Source organism: Ochotona princeps, chromosome 11 (genome assembly GCF_030435755.1).
Source record: "Ochotona princeps isolate mOchPri1 chromosome 11, mOchPri1.hap1, whole genome shotgun sequence".
Lineage (NCBI taxonomy): Eukaryota > Metazoa > Chordata > Mammalia > Lagomorpha > Ochotonidae > Ochotona > Ochotona princeps.
Genome location: NC_080842.1, coordinates 11201597 through 11215603, shown reverse-complemented (window position 1 = coordinate 11215603; position 14007 = coordinate 11201597). Strand labels below are relative to the sequence as shown.

The 14007-nt window shown below is 43.4% G+C and overlaps 1 protein-coding gene and 1 pseudogene across 2 annotated transcripts in view; one reads left to right on the top strand and one right to left on the bottom strand.

Moving 5' to 3' along the window:
• FUT10 (fucosyltransferase 10) overlaps nt 1-14007 on the bottom strand; it is a 439987-nt gene that overhangs the window by 295535 nt on the left and 130445 nt on the right. The window lies entirely within an intron of this gene.
• On the top strand, nt 1466-5767 carry LOC101522579 (ATP-dependent RNA helicase DDX50-like; annotated as a pseudogene). The gene is made up of 4 exons (XR_009246351.1): nt 1466-1475; nt 3027-3456; nt 3547-3922; nt 4256-5767. The product of XR_009246351.1 is annotated as an ATP-dependent RNA helicase DDX50-like (transcript).

Here is a 14007-nt window from a genome sequence, read left to right as displayed (position 1 = left end):
CAGAGATCTGATTAGCACCAGCCCAACCTGTCAGGCTTCAAAGTGCTGAGTTATCATCTGCCTATCTTTTTTTTTTACCCTCTAATGTTGAAAAAGAAATCAATGGATGGCAGCTCATGTTTCTGTCCTTTGCTTTCCTTGCCAGAGGTGAATCCCACTGTTTCTCAGCAAGAACAGACTGCTTGCTGTCCTGCAGCTTCTGTAGCGGAGGATGAGATCACAGTCAAGTCACACTCCCTCCTTGCTGTCCTGCTCCTCCTTGTGACAACTGAGACCTCTCTTAGTCTCAGGCCTAAGATGTAATTTTTATTCTTGGCCTGGCAGATCAATATGGATAAATCACTGAAAAAGAAGGCAGAAAGAAACTGTATATGATATCTGTTATAAGAACATAAATCCAGTTCTCATTTCATCAAGTGAAATCTTGGCTAGGTCACTCAGCCACTCTGTGATTCTGTATCCCCTCTGTAAAATGTAGTTAGCAATAGCAGTTACTTTCAAGGCACACTGTAAGCATTAAATGAGCTCTTAGGTATAAAGCCCTTGGGACTGAAACTGGCAGAGTGAACACCAAGTAAGTGCTGGCTGCCATTTGAGTTTACCATTCAGTACATAAATTCTCTCTGTAATTTAGAAGCAAAAATGTGCTCTGTTTTCCTCAGGGTTGACAGTGTGATAATGCAGGTTCTGAAAGCTCACACACAACAAATGCTACCTAAGTTCCATGGCATGACCTTGGGAATGTTCTTCATCCTAGGCAAGCCTCGTCTTTTTCATTCACCCCACAGTAATGATAGCACCTCCTTCACATGCCTTCAGTGACTCCCAGGTGAGTTTAGTGTTGTTAGCAATCCTATTGAAAAAGTACACCAAGGGCCCAGGCCTGTGGCACAGCAAGTTCAAATGAGCCTGAGAGCTCAGCATCCCACATGAGCTCCAGGACCACTTCCAATCCAGCTACCTGCTGATCAACCTAGGAAAACTACACAATGCTGCACAAGTACTTGGGCCCCTGATACATATGTAAGGGGTCCAGATGAAATTCCAGGCTCCTAGCTTATTACAGCCATTTGCGAGTAAACCAGTGATGGCTTCAGATGCATAAATTATAATAGGCACCCTTTGTGGGAGATTGCTTGCTGGAATGGTAACTTCACTCCAGTGCTAGGTTACATTTCTCCTGGAACCTATGTGTATAGAAAAGGAGTGCTCAGTGCCTCTCCTTCTGGGCTTTTCCTTCCAGTCCTAGGACTCTCCCAGCACTCCACTCAGCGCTATTCCCATCTACCTTGACCTAGTTTGCTACTCAGAACCCTTTTCTAAATATGGCAAGCCACAAAGCCAAACCTTCTCAATAATTGTGGACTTTTCAGTCATTGGTTTTGAATGTTAATAATAGAGGCTTTCTAGGGACAAGATCAATTGAAAAGAAACAACAAGGTGGGCATTCAGAAATTGTGGCAAGATGAACAAGAGTAGGAAGCCTGGTGGTTTATGGGTATTTCAGTAAGTCATCAAAGTAGGTAGCCAAGTCTTATGACATACGTATGCAGAATTCTTTGTCTGAAATAAAAATGGTATCATACAAATTCAACATCTGCTTCTGACTGCATTGAATTTTCTTTAAATGTCTCTATGATAAAGGGCTGCTGCTCTACTTACACACTAACAGAACTGGGAGCAAAAGTGACTGGTACATGAGTAAAAAGCTTTGATTATTACTTCCTCACAGAGACGTCAACATGAATGCACACCAAGTCATCTTTGCAACAGCTGTGTAAGGACCACAGTGCCTTGTTTTATTATAATCGAAAGAAAAGTCACTTTGAAAAAAGAACAAAAGCAAAAAAAAAAAAATGCTGCTGCTGTCACTTCTCCCCAGCTCCCAGGAAGCATGGCTGGAAGAGAAATGCCTCCCCCTCTGGGAGAATAAACTAAATCCTAAATTCCAACTCTAGCTCCAGGATTCAATCAGACTGAGCCCCACTCTGCCACCTGAACCCTGCCCCCAGTCACACAGAAAGACCAGGAGAAGGAGGTCAGGATGATATCAGTCTTGGGGTTCAGAGTCAGGTCAGCAGGCCAAGACTCAACAGCTCCTAAAGTCCAAAAGCCTTTTCCCCATTGGCTGGTGCTTGTAGACCAAGCCAGAGGTCTTATTTGGTGTCAGGTGAAGATTGATGCTCTGGTGGATTGAATTTGTTTTGCTATCAATACTGGTCTTGGGTGGGTTTGTCAGATGCCTCTGGGACTTGGTGGGGACTGATGACAGTGGGACTCTGGTGTGAACAGCCTGGGACCAGTCTGGGTGGCCCAGAGAGCTGCCTTAATCAATCTTCTTCAACCTCGGGAAGATAGAAAGGGACTGTGTGTCCATGTCTCGGAACTCAATGGGCTGGGGTAGCCCAACGCTGGATGATTCTGGAGCTTTCCTCTCTAGGCAAGTGCCAGTGGACAGTGCCTCCAGACTTGCCCTAATATTAGGTGGACATTTGAATGCTGATGAGATAGACTTGTTCTTTGTATATCACCAATAGCCTCTTGTACACCTGCTGTACACAGCCACCATCCATGATGGCACAGAGCCAGGTGATTGTGAGACTCTGATGTGACCCAGGTAATGCTTGCCTATGAGCTATAATATTTGACAGACAACATAGAATCACAGTATTGTTTTGGGACTCAGCTCCAGGCTAATTGAGTAAATCCTAATCCCAGGACAGTGCCTACAGAGCCTCTGCAAATATTTCAGTGCCAAGAAGCGTACTATGATGCTGGTTGAGTAGCCTCATACCTCAGTCAACATCAACTATGGCATCAGACAGTCAGTCCATCTCAGCAGCAGAAAGATCACAGCAGAAGGAACTTTGGTCCTATCCCCAGGATGCAGTGGCCTTGGTAGAATTTGAGCTGTGAATGTGATCAGGCACCATAGCATTTGCAGACACAGGACGAAGAGTTTGAACCTGCCACAGGCACGAGAACAGGCTCCTAGTTCTCACAATAACACTGTCTCCTTTTTTCAGAACTTTCCTATTTCGTTCTGAACAGCAATCAATTTCAGCTTTGGAACAAATTTGAGTCTGGGGAATATTTCAGGATTGAATCAGGTTCCTTTCATGTTGTGGCTGCCCTGGAGGCTGGCGGAGGTGCGGCAGCCAGTAATGCCCGGGATACTCCTCTGGAGGGGTATTATGGAGCTGGAAGCACCTTTGGAGGAGCCCAAGAGCCAGAGGAAGGAGAAGCAAAAGGAAGTCCCTCATGTGGACCTTTGAGGAACAGATGTAAGTCAAGGCACCATTATGACTCAGATGACAAATCAGAAACAAGGGAAAGCGGTGTTGCAGATGACTTAGATGGTCCCAAGTCCAAAAAAGCTAAAATGAGAGAAAAGCTAAATGGAGACACTGAAGAAAGATTGAACAGACTTTCAGATGAATTCTCTGTATCTCGGAGGTCAAGAAGAAAACATCTGCCAAATGGAAGTATTGAATATGAAAACAAATCAAACCATGTATCTTCCTTGGACAATGCTCACAAATCAAGTGATAATAAACAAGAGGAGTTCCTACCAGTACTTATGAATTGACTTCTGACTTCTTGCGACAAGGACCTAACACGTGAACAGAAATAAGGAGCTTTCTCCAATTTCTCAATCTCTGAAGCGATTATAAAGCTTCTTAAAGGTCAAGGGGTAGCATACTTATTTCCTTGTAAGTTAAGACCTTTGGCCCTGTGTATGAAGGAAAGGAACCAATTGCTCAAGCATGGACAAGAACAGGGGAGACATTCCCCTTGATTGAAAGGCTCCAAAGAAATCAAGAAACAATTTTTAAAAGCCACTCACCAAAGGTACTTTTTTTTGCTCCAACAAGGGAACTGGACAACCAAGTAGCCAAAGACTTTAAGATATAACTAGAGGGCCCGGCGGCGTGGCCTGGCGGCTAGAGTCCTCGCCTTGAAAGCCCCAGGATCCCATATGGCCGCTGGTTCTAATCCCAGCAGCTCCACTTCCCATCCAGCTCCCTGCTTGTGGCCTGGGAAAGCAGTCGAGGACGGCCCAGTGCATTGGGACCCTGCACCCGCGTGGGAGACCCGGAGGAGGTTCCAGGTTCCCAGCTTTGGATCGGTGCGCACCGGCCCATTGCGGCTCGCTTGGGGAGTGAAACATCGGATGGAGGATCTTCCTCTCTGTCTCTCCTCCTCTCTGTATATCTGGCTGTAGTAAAAATGAATAAATCTTAAAAAAAAAAAGATATAACTAGAAAACTCAGTGTTGCCTGTTTTTATGGTGGAACATCATATCAAAGCCAGATTAATCATATTCAAAATGGTATTGACATATTGGTCAGAAAACTTGGTCAAATCAAAGACCATCTGCATAGTGGCTGGTTGCATCTCTCTAAGCTACACCATGATGTGCTTGATGAAGTGGATCAAATGTTAGATTTAGGTTTTGCTGAACAAGTTGAAGATATTATCCATGAATCCTACAGAGCAGATTCTGAAGACAATCCTCAGACTTGACTTTTTTCTGCAACTTCCCCACAGTGGGTATACAAAGTTGCAAAAAAAATACATGAAACCCAGATATGAACAGGTTGACCTTGTTGGAAAAATGACTTAAAAGGCTGCAACTACTGTGGAACATTTGGACACCCAATGCCATTGGTCTCAGAGACCAGCAGTTATTGGAGATGTCCTTCAAGTGCACAGTGGGTCTGAAGGGAGAGCTATTATTTTTTGTGAGACCAAAAAGAATGTAACTGAAATGGCCATGAATCTGCACATTAAACAGAACGCCCAGTGTTTACATAGGAACATTGCACAGTCACAGACAGAAATCACTCTAAAAGGCCTCAGAGAAAGTAATTTTAAAGCACTGGTAGCAACCAATGTTGCTGTCTGTGGTCTGGACATTCCTGAGGTTGACCTGGTAATTCAGAGTTCTTCTCCATAGGATGTTGAATCCTGTATTCATCACTCTGAATGCACTGGAAGAGCTGGCCAAAAAGGAATTTGTATATGTTTTTATCAACCTAGAGAAAGAAGTCAACTAAGATACATGGAACAAAAAGCAGGAATTACTTTTAACCATGTAGGTGCTCCTTCTACAATGGATTTAGTTAAGTCTAAAAGCATGGATGCCACCAGGCCTCTGGCTTTCATTTCTTTTACTGCTGTTGATTTTTTCCAACCATCAGCTCAGAGACTGATAGGAGAGAAAGGGGCAGCGGATGCATTGGCTGCAGCATTAGCCCACATTTCTGGTGCATCAAGCTTTGAACCAAGATCTTTGATCACTTCTGATAAGGGGTTTGTGATCATGACTCTGGAAAGCCCTGAAGAAAATCAAGGTGTCAACTGTGCTTGGAAGGAAGTTAATAGTAAGCTGAGTAGTAATGCCGTGGCCCAAGTTGCCAGAATGTGCCTTCTAAAAGGAAATACAGTGTTTCCTTTGATGTTCCTACAACTGACTCAGAAAGATTACAGGCAGAGTGGCATAATTCAGACTGGACACACTCAATACCAGCCAAATTACCCGGAATTGAAGAACATTATGACAGAAATACATCTTCTAATTCGAGACAGAGGAGCAGTTGGTCAGGTGGTCGATCAGACTGATCGGGCCAGGCAGGTGGTCGATCTGGCCGGTCAGGACAACAGAGTCGACAAGGAAGTTGGTCAGGAAATTGAAAAGATGGTAGCAGACAAAGTGGGAACAGAAATCAATCAAGAAGCAGGGGACACACAGAATTTTGACTGAGTGTTTGACATTCTATCCATGTGAGCTTACCTATTTTCTGCCTAATCAAGTACATTATCCACAAAAAAATAGGTCATCACAGTTGAAGTATGTATCTGCTATATACAAAGAAGTTGGTAGTATCTTTTAAAAAAGCATTTCACAAGAATGGTTGAAAACAAATCTACTTATCCAGTTATACCTTTGAATTTAAAAGAAAAAAAAACACCTTTTAATGTCAAAAAAGATTGAATCAGAAAAAAATATTCACATTGGTCCTGCAGCACACTTTGCTTTGGGGTGCTATCTAGTGCTAAAATAGCATAAGTATCCATAGGATCAAACTGTGTAACATTTATAGGAGCATAACCACAAACATAGTCACATGCCTGTAACAAATCCTTCAATGTGCATATGACGTAGTTCACCACCAAGTATCAAGAGGTTTCAGGGAACCATAACTTCCTCTAAAGAGTGAAATAGGATTCCAAAAACTAACCACCTAGGAATTGAAATTTACAAATGCTTGGATAAAATGTTTTAGGAAAATCTGACAAAATTCAAGAACACACAGAGAGATTTGTCAGTATTGTAACATTTTTGATGGAGACTGGAATTATTACCAAAAAACCAAGTATAAACCGTTCAAACTGAAAAATACACTAAGTGGAATGAAACATGTGTAGAATGGGCTAACAGTATAACCAATCAAACAGAAGGAAAACTTAGTGAGCTTGAAGGCAAACAGTTTGAACATGCAGAGAAGGAAAAAAAGGAAAGACTAACAGAAAGAATCAAGAAAGCATTTGAGAGCTCATGGCTCCTGACTTAAAATCATCTCAGCCCTAGCCATTGCAACCATTTGGAGATGGAAGATCTTTCCATTTCTCCTCTGTAAATCTTGCTTTCCAATAAAAATAAATAAATCTTTCAAAGAAATTCAGGAGGCAAAATATTCACCAGTAATTATAACCTTCCAAATAAATTCACAGTGCTGATACTGTAAATATGGTATGTATATAGTTTATAACCTTAATGTGAAGACTAAGAAGTTATAATCAAATACTAAGACATGAGCAACATATAAACATAGAAAACGTAACTTCAAAAATCTGAAATGTGGAATTCAATGGAGCACAAATAAAGAGATCTTTATTAAGATTTCTTGTGTCTATTTCTTATTCATCTCTATGTCTGTCATTATAATTAATGTTACAAAAATAGTAAATAAGGAATTATAGCACACTGCTAAAAAAATCAATTAACCACAACTGAAGATTTTAAGAGGTAAAAAAAGAAATCATAATAAATATACAAAATACATATCAATACTAGTAATACCTTACACATCAATGATTACTTTAGATGTCAATGGACTAAATCCTCTTGTTAAAAGACAGAGAGTGACAAAAAGGATTTATGAAATAGGGTCCAGATACATGCTGCTTATATGAAACTCACTTTACCTCTAAGGATATGTATAGATTGAAAGTGAAAGGACGGTACAAGATATTCCATACAAATGGAACCCCCTAAAAAAGCAGGAGAAACCATTGTTCTATCAAATAAAAGAGCTTCTAACTCAAAAGCCTTAAAATGAAACCAGGAAAGTCATTATATAATGATAAAGGATTCAACCCAGTTAGAGAAAATAACATACATATGTACATACACCCAACATTGAAGCATCCAAATATGTAAAGTAAATCTTAACATAACTATAGGGAGAGATTGATTTCAGTGCTACTATAGCAAGAGACTCTAACACTTCACTATCAGAGATGGATGGAGTATTTAGGAAAAAAAAAAGCAATAGAGCAATAACAGAGTCACATTTCAACCTGGACTAGTTGGACCTAAAAGAGACCTATAGGACTTTTCATCTAACAGCTATTGAACATAAATCTTTTCAGCAGCATATGGAGCACTTTCCAGGATATACCACATGTTAGGTCACAAAGCAAGTCTCAACAAATCTAAAAGGATAGAAATTATACTGAGAATCTTTTTTGACCACAGTGCAATAAAATTAGTAACAAGAAAAGCTTTGGAAATGAAGCATATGGAAACAAAATATATGAAAAATATACTTCTGAACAACCAATGAATAAAGGAAGAACAAAGAATAAGTTTAAAAGTTTCTTAATACATATGAAAATGGAAACACAACATACCAAAACCTGTAGGCTACACCTCAGATAAACACCTTATCACTGTACTTCAAAACAGTAGAGAAATGGGAATAAATAAAATCCAAAATTAGTAGAAGGAACAACATTTTAAAAAAACTCAAAGCACAAGAAATTGACACACAGACTTAAAAAATATATTTTCAAAGCAAATCAATGAAGCAAAGGGCTGGTTCTTCAAAAGCAAAGTAAAACCCTTAAGTAGAGTAACCGAGAAATAGAGAAGATTTAAGAACACAAAGCATCAGAGAAGAAATGGAGACATCACAATTGACAGCACAGATGACTATGAATGATCGTATACAATTAATTTTGTCATGCAGAAAATATGGGAAGGTCTTTACACAAACATCATTTCAAGAATGAATGATGAGGAAATAAAATAACAGGCCAATAATAAGTAGTAAAACTGAATCAGTAATAATAATAAAACATTTTTCCAACAAAGTGTAAGACTAAACAAAATCATTGTTGAATTATACAAAATATTAAAAAAATTGATACCAATTCATCTTAAATTACTTCAAAAAATAGAAAAGGAGAGATTGTTTTAGAACTTATCATGTGAGCTCAGCATTGTCTTGATACCAAAACCAGAGAAGCACATGATGAAAAGAGAAAGCTACAAGCCAATATCCCTGGTAAATATAGATGCAAAAATCCTCAACAAAGGAATACAAAATTGAATCCAACAGCACATTAAAAAGATCATTAACCATGATCAATTAGGATTTGCCCCAGGGATGCAAAAGTGGTTCAATATACACTAATCAATAAATGTGATACATCACACCAACATGACGGAGGACAAAAATAACATGATCATCTAAATAGATGCAGATAAAACCATTTCATAACATCCAACATCCTTCTGGTAAAAACTCAAAGCACATTAGATATAGAAGGAACATATCACAACCTACTGAAGGCAGTATATAAAACTGTATGATGCAGAAATTCCACTCCTGGGTATATATCTAAGGGAAATGAAATTTGCGTCAAAGAGACATGTGCAATAGCTGTTGACAAGAAATAGAAATAACCCAAGTATTTATATACCGATGAATATGGGGAAAATGTTGAACAGATGCAGAATGGAATACCATTCACCTGTAAAAAAATGAAATACTGCCAATTGCAACAAAATTGGTAGGACTTGGGGGTCTTTATATTAAGTGAAACAAGGTAAGCACAAAAACACATATATGATCTCATATATGGGATCTAAAAGACACATTGTCTCAAAGAATTTTAAAATATAATGGTGATAACCAAAGAGGAAAGAAATGGATGGGAAAATGTTGATTAACAGGTATTAGGTTATAGATGGGTAGGAGTAAGTCGTTCTAGAATCCCACTGCACAACAGGGTTACTACAGGTAATTTTAATGTGTTATGTATTTCTCTGTTTAAAAAATAGAAGATAGGGTGCTTTTTATATTTTCAGCTACAAATAAATGTTAAATATGACACATAGTTACCCTGGCCATTGTACAATGTATATATGTAATGAAATATCACATAGTAACCCACAAATAGGTACAATTTTCATATGCCTATTGAAACTGTTTTTAAAATACTTCTTTAGAAAAAAGTAGCTCAGGGATTGGGTGGATGGACCTCCTCACAGCTACTGGTGGTTTGGAGGAGGTGGGGGGGGGCACTGAGCCAGGGTAGACACAATGCTTGGGACCCTGGCCCCAGCACCACTGCCAAGCATCCTGAGATTGCCTGGGCTCAAGTTTTCTCCCTTCACAGAGTAAATTTTTTTTGGCAGCTCGGGTCCCTGGCTCCTCCAACCACCACCATCTTGGTGGGATGGGCCCAGGTGAATTCGACTTCAGGGCTTGGGTGGATGGACCTCCTGGCAGCATGGCGGCTGCTGGGGGGAACCTGAGCCAGTGCAGACTCAATGCTTGGGGCCCTAGTCAGAGTCACCACTGCCACACAGTAGGCAAAGCCTGGGCTTGTTGGCAGCCACAGCACCAACTGGTGCCAGGCTTCGCCCACTGGTTGCCCAGCGACGAGCTCTGGGGTCTTGGAGGTGTGACATTACTGCCTAGGGACATCCATGAATAAGGCTGCTATATGTGTAGGCAAAGAATGAATCCTTAGGGACTCCCAATGAAAAGGCAACTGTACCTACAGGTAAGCGAGGGGACCTTGTGGTTTGAACGGGAGAGACCAGAAAGTCCGCAGGGGTCAGACTGATACAGTCCACATGGGACTCCTGAGTAGGGCTTGTTAGCATGGAACATTGTTGACCACCACAGGCCAGCTCACACGAAAGCTAGGGTTGGGGGCCTGTCTAGCAGAGTGAATGTTGGAACACGGAATGGGTCACATTAGACCAGGCCATGACTAACCAGGTCTGGGAGTAGATTCTGTGGGGGATATGTGGGCCCAACCCTGTGATTCAAGTCCTGCTGGTTAGGTTAAGAGTGGGGTGGTGATGGGCTGAGCTAGGTGTGACCATGGGATGTGCCAAAATTCAGGGGTACAGTGACTGAGAATAGCCTGGGCAGGTCCAGGCTGCAGCTCCCGCATGTGCATCCTAAAACAGAGTGTGGGGCAGGCCTGGCTGCAACATTCACCAGTTCACTCAAGGCCTAGATGGAGAGGGCAGGCTATGTCAGGAAGGGGCCTAGCACCTGCTGGCATGTGTAACATCTGGATCAGGGAGTGGGCCAAGTGGAGGAATGTGGTAAACTTCACTAGTGGGTCATAGCTCCCACTGGTGAGCACGTGGTCCAGGCCTGGGGATTGGGAATGCTGGGCAAGATATCCCCAACTGTTGCAAATGTGTGAGTTGGTTTTGGAAGGGGATGGACTGGGCAGGGCCAAGCAAATCCTAGCTCATTGGCAATTGCAGAAACCAGGTTGGAGTGCAGGTCATGCCAGGCTAGGCTGTCACACCTATTGGTTTGCATGAGCCAGGGATGAGAGCAGACTGAGTAGGGCTAGGTTGCAGCACCTGCCAGTGAGAGTTAGGACTGGAGGCAGACCAGGTCAGGGCAGGTTGCAGCATCCAAAGGCAAATGCCAAGGCCAGTGAGGGCCTATGCCAAGCTAGGTCAGAGTAACAACTGGCACATGCAAGATCTATGGCTGGTAAAAGACCTGGTTGGGGATCTAAGGGGACGCCCTGGACAGGTTGTGGTTCCCACTGGTAAGTACAAAGGCCAGAGTGGGAGCTGTTGTCTGGTCTGGGCATGGATGCAGTGTCCCTTGACATGGGTGTGGACTGGGTCTGGGATGTGCCAGACTGGGCTAGACTCCAGAACCCACCGGCACTCATGAGAAGCAGGGTAGGTGTAAGATGGGCTAGGTTAGGTCTCTGCCCCTGCTGAGCCATAAGTGAGCTGTGTTTGGGTGTGGACCAGGCTTAGCTGGGCTGTAATTACCAAAAGTAAAAACCAGAATGGGTGGGGCCCCATGCAATAGCCTAGTGGCTGAAGTTCTCGCCTTGCACATGTCGAGATCCCATATCCCATATGGGTGCCCGTTCTAATTCCGCCCTGCTTCCCATCCAGCTTTCTGCTTGTGGCCTGGGAAAGTGATTGAAGACAGCCCAAAGCCTTGGGACCCTGCATTCTCATGGGAGATCTTAGCTCCAGCTGCCTAGAGAGTGAATCATCGGATGGAAGATCTTCCTCTCTGTCTCTCCTTCTCCCTGTATGTTTCACTTTCCAATAAAACAAATATATATATATATATATATATATATATATATATATATATATATATATATATTTAAAAACAAAAAATGGAATGAGTGAAGACCAGTCAGGAAAGGCCACTGTTCCTGCTAGGACAGCAGGTAGACTAAGTATGGCTAGCCCATGGACCCACGGATGGGCACGAGATCTGACATTGGGAGAGGTTCTGGTGGAAGAGCTTGGGCAACTCCTCTTTTGGGACTAAGTCCCTGCAGGTAAGCACAAGGTCCAAGAAAAGGAGCATCCCAGATCAGGCCAGGTAATGGTACCCACTGGCATACATTTGGTGCAGGTTGGGGGCCAACAAGGCTGGCCCAATTCATATCACCCACTGGCGGTTCCAAGCACCAGGATGGAGTATGGGTCAGGCCAGGTTGGTTTGCAGCACATCAAGGCCAGGACTAGGGGCTGAATGGGATAAGTTAGGCTGTAGCCCCCACCAGCATGTGCTGGAATTAGGGGTGGGCCGGGCCCAGCCAGGCTACAACACCCACTGGTAAATGCGAAGGTGAGGCAGGCCATGCCAGACTGGGCTGCATGTGAGACCCATAGGGGGAGGGGACACATATGAGACCCAGAGGAGGAGGGGCAAAGCCGGTATCTATGAAAGGCTCCCCTGCTGGACCACCACTCCCACTGAAAAGTGTGAGTTCGGATGGGGGCATATCAGGCTGGGCAGGGCCACAATACCTGTTCACTTCATGTGAGCTGGATAGGGGGAAAACTAGGCTGAGCAGACTGCACCTTCTGGTGCATGCACAAGCCAGAGTGGGTATGGGTTGGTTGGGCTTCACCACAACATCAGCTGGCAGAGGCTGGCATGGGAGGCAAATTCTGCCAAGATAAACTAAAAAACCACCTGGAGAGTGCAAGATTCAGGAGTGGGAGTGAGCCCATTAGGAAAACACTGGGCACCTCCCTCTTGGGTTGCCACTCCCACTGGTAAGCATAAGAACCAGGGACTGGGCAGGCAGGGCTAGACAGAGAATGGCAACTGTTAGCACGTGTGTGGGCTGAATAGTGGTGCTACTTGGGATGACCTAGGCTTCAATGCCCATTGACATGTAGGAGAGCTGAATGGGATATGGACAGAAAGGATCAGTCTGTTGCTATACATACTGGCAAGTACGAGAAACAGTGCCGGAGGCGGGCCTAGTGGGGGTTATTGCAGGTCTCTCCAACAAGGCTGCACCTCCCACTGATTTGCAAAAAGGCCAAGTGTGTGGTGGGCAGGATTGGGATGGGCTCCAACACCCACTGGTTTGTGCAGAAGACACAGCTGGAGTCAGAACTGATCTAGCTATTGCAACTACCTCTGTGTGCCTGAACTGATGTGGGTGACAGACTGTGCCAGACCCTGTACGGCAAGCACACACAAGAATCAGGACTGGTATTACCTCAGATGAACTTTCTCTGGGGATCCCCCCAACTGAATTGCTGGACTCAGAACCCCAACCATGAACAGAATTGCAGGTGCCCTGGTCTGACCATGGAGTGCATATGTCAGAGCCGAGCCTCCTCAGTGGCTTAGACAGAGCAGTGGATAGCATATCCAGGTACAACACACATGGAGGATATGGCAGTACATTGGAGTCTGCAGAGGACACCTAGTACCACAACAGAACAAACTGATCAACTACCCCAGCCAAGTGTTCACAGTGAATATCTGGGCAAATGGAGACTCTAAGGTAGACTATGTCAGCCAGTGGATTCTGGAGAGATTTCATAGTGTTTGGAGTGGCAAGACAGGCTGAATTTCAGAACTGTTGAACTATCAAAAGCTCATGAGCAGGATCCTCAGATCATGCCCCATATTGGAGACCCTGGGGTGGTGTCAGGTGGCTGCCCTCCATCCCAAGATGCAGAAGCTATTGGGAGGCTGAGTATGGTTTCTTCTCCTGATGTAGAAGTAGAAGCAGCATCAGAAATGCTTTCTCCCCACATGTGTCACTTGCACATGACTAAACTGAAAAGTGAAGTGACGTATCCATGTTCACGAAGGGAAGTGATGGATCTGGCATTGGAGTACACTGGGGTAAGCCACTGCTTACCATAACAGCATCCCATGTAACAGCACCAGTTTGTGTCCCTGCTACATTACTTCCAATCCAGCTCCCTGCTAATGAGACAGAGAAGGCAGTAGAAGACAACCAAATGCTTGTACTCTTGCCACCCATGTGGGAGACTAGGATGGAGATCCTGGCTCCCAGCATCAGCCCAACCCAACCCATTTGTTGCAGCCATTTACCACAAAACAGTCTCTGACTCTCTCTCTCTGTGTTTCTCTCTCTCTCTCTCTCTCTCTCCCTCTCTCTCATAAACAGAAAATCCTTTAAAAACAAATATATTAGATA